The sequence below is a fragment of the Gossypium hirsutum genome, chromosome D13, assembly GCF_007990345.1.
Source record: "Gossypium hirsutum isolate 1008001.06 chromosome D13, Gossypium_hirsutum_v2.1, whole genome shotgun sequence".
In the NCBI taxonomy this organism is placed as follows: Eukaryota; Viridiplantae; Streptophyta; class Magnoliopsida; order Malvales; family Malvaceae; genus Gossypium; species Gossypium hirsutum.
In genome coordinates this window covers 6,122,538-6,126,090 of record NC_053449.1, presented here as the reverse complement: position 1 = coordinate 6,126,090, position 3,553 = coordinate 6,122,538, and the positions used below count along the sequence as shown (strand labels likewise).

Below are 3,553 nucleotides of genomic sequence, written 5' to 3'. Positions count from 1 at the left end.
CGCCCATCCCTTTTATGTTTTCCAACAGGAAGACTAGTTCCAACAAAAAGAACTCAAGGAACATAGGAAGGGGTATTAGTATTCAAGTTAGTGGGCTTATTCTCACGTGAGAAGAATTAAAAGTATTAATAACAAGACCTTTTGTCTATTTTTAGGGGAAGGGATAGAACGGTTTTAAAATATAGTGCCTCCGGACAGCACACAGTTAAAAAAGCTTACAAGTTTACACTTTATGGAGAGGCAAAGAGAACTACTGAAAATCATACACAAACGTGGAGCATGCACATTTAGAGAACCAACTTAGATGAAGCAGCTACGTATGTCGATGGTGATGATTATACCGATCGACGGTTTCCGAGTATGGTTACTTGAAATTCTGTTTAAGTCCAGAATATTCTCCTCAAAGTAGAAGTGGTAGCGTGGGATGGCATAAATGAACGTTTGGTTCCCTTACTCGAACCCGGAAAATCATTTGGAACCCGCGGCATTTGAAATGGGAGGTTTCGCGGTAAAACTTCGAAATTTAGCATTCTAATCACTTGTTTGATTGATGGTCGAGAATTGAAATCAGGGTGAGCGCAGCTTAACCCCACAATCATCAACCGTTCCATTTGTTCCTCGTTGAACTTTCCCTCTAGTCGTGGATCAGCTGCTTCAATGTGCTTCGTTTTCGCATACAACCCCCAAAGCCACTCCACTATGTTTATTTCATTCCTATTTGCATTTGCCACTATAGGCCTTCTTCCACAAGCAATCTCCAGAGCAACGATCCCAAAACTGTAAACATCTGTTTCTTGGCTAGCCGTGCCCGATGAAACATACTCTGGAGCCATATACCCTAACGTCCCCCCGAATTTCGTGCTTTGCGGTGCTTTCTCATGGGACACAATCCTAGCCAACCCGAAATCTCCAAGTTTAGCATTGAAATTTGAATCCAACAATACATTGCTTGCCTTTATATCCCTATGTAACACACATGATTTGCATTCGAAATGCAAGTAATGCAACGAAGAGGCTAGTCCTTGGGCAATATCATACCTTACTCTCCATTCTAACGGCCTTTCTCCGTCGAAAAGATGGGAATCTAAACTGCCATTCAACATGAACTCATAAACAAGGAGTAATTCCTTCTTTTCATGACACCAACCAATTAGTTGCACCAAGTTCTTATGCCTCAATTGGCTAGTGATCCTTACCTCAGAAGCATACTCCTTTATGCCTTGGCTAGATATCGTTGATATCCTCTTAATTGCTACCTCAGAGTCCGAATCCTTCAAAAATCCTCTATAAACTGCACCGAATCCTCCCTCTCCTATTTTTCCGTCGCTCTGCGAAGTTATTAGTCGCTTCAATCAGTTCAGCAAATGTTCTTTTATTGGCTCCTCTAACCCTTTCGAACTCCTTGTCCATGGACCTAATTTCGTATACTTCATTTTTTTCTCTCCTCTTCTTCTTCTTCAGAAAAAGAAAGATCAAGCATATCCCAAAAAGCAATATGAAGGAACCAATAACAACAAATCCCACCTTCATTATGGTATTGAATTTAATATTACCTTTTTTATTCCCAGGAATCTGCAGATGTGAACTGAAATACCATGAATGAATGGTGTTCAACTCGTAGTAAATCCCCGTCGCAGATGCAAAGCCGAAAGTTACCCATTCTGACAAGTAATCCCTCAGATCAAGTTCATACTGCAGGCTTTGTTGGATGGTGGTATTATCTTCTCCAAACCCTGTAAAGGAAACCTGCAAAATTTTCGAACTCGCATTGTAACTGATCCAAACATCAATTATTTCCCCATCCAGACCACCGCTGTACCATTCGATGGTCTTATTCGAAACTACAGAGTTGATATCGATGCCGACGTGATTATTTTCGGGGTCCCAATCATTATGATAAGTATCGAATTCCACAGCAACGAAGGGGTTTTCAGTGGAGTTGAATAAGAGAGTCCCTGTTGCAAGACCGATCCCGCTTCCGTCGGGTGCATCAGGAACATGGTATTCAAGGGAAGCGACGAAAAAGGCAAGGCCGTCAGCTGGGGTTATATTGGTTTGAGCTAGGATGGAAAAGGTGAAATGGGTGGTGAAACCGGCAAGTTTCCCAGTGTATTTGTCCCAAAGATGCATTGGCTCGGCATATACGGCATGGCCACTCCTCCAAACCTCGAGATTGGTTAGTTGGATCGTTGAATTTATTGGACGAGCGTCACCTTTGTATCTTATATTGTCATTGCTAGTATCAAAGCTGGTGAAGTTGAAGGATTGTGAAGCTGCCCAAGGCAATATCAACATTAAAAACAAGATTCTAACATCCATGATCCAAGAAATGATAAAGCAAAACTGCATTGTAGGAGGGATTATTTAACGACTTAGTAGCAGCATAGTTAATATCGTCACAGATTATAGTTTATGATTATTTAAATGCAAAAGCCAAGCCCATCTCTTCCCTTATCACTTTACTAATAAAAATACACATTTATTACATTGCTTTCATCCTATTCAAATTTTGGTTTATTGCGGAAGGTTAAGTGACGCATTAACATTTTTCAATACTATATCAATATTTTCATTCTGAAAAAAATCAAATTCAAATAAAATATTAAAACTCAAGATAAAATTACTGATGTGACATTAAACTATTGAAAATGAATAATATTCTTGTTTTCATACAATCTTTTCTTTAATTCATATTCCAACCTTAATTTTATTTTAAAAAATACCTCTTCCAATCATCCATATTTATGCTTAAGAATGGGCTCAAAGGCAGGTTTTTATATTATTATTGTCATTTTCATTGTGTTAATACACAAAGAGGTTATGGCATCTTCAGAGATGGTGATAAGGGGTCCTTAGTCTAGGGTTTTTCTTATCCTTGTCTCTCTCATTTGAGTCCCAGACTGTATAAGGCATGGTAAGGTGGACTTAGCAGAGTACGAAGCCTTTCAGGATTGGATGCAAATGTCCGTGCACGGTGTCCACTTCATGTGAGCGAAGATATTATCAATGATCTTGTCGAGCCAACGGTTCCATGGATGTAAAGTCAGTGCAAGAAGATTGATGACTGCGAGGTGCTTGACAAGAAACCAGATGATAAGATATAACATTGTCATTGTCATTGTCATCATTATTGCTTTTGTTTTTGTTCTCGTATTTCTTATTGTTTTAGTTTCATCGTGGTTGTCACCTCATGAAATATTATTTTTTTTCCTCAGCTTTTCATCTTTTCAAATATTCGCAGTACCAAATAAATGAAGACAAATCCTTTTTGTGTATTAGGGGTTTTTTACAAAAATATTATAAAAAATAAAAATTTACTAAAATATTATCTTTTTTTTATTTACTAAAATATTATAACTTTTTTTTATTTATCAAAATATTATAATTTTTTTATTTATCAAAATATACAAAAAAAACAAAAAACAGAAAAAAAATCTGACAACAGCCTGATCAGGCCAATCACATTGGCGGCACCAATGGCACCAACGGTGCCAAAGGACGAAAATATAACCTATCTATAGTTTCAAGGACCTGACATGCAAATTTATCATTT

At 37.9% G+C, this 3,553-nt stretch overlaps 1 pseudogene; it reads right to left on the bottom strand.

Annotated features, from left to right (window-relative positions):
• On the bottom strand, positions 1 to 2,432 carry LOC107919517 (L-type lectin-domain containing receptor kinase IX.1-like; annotated as a pseudogene).
• Positions 2,433 to 3,553: the final 1,121 nt, after the last annotated feature.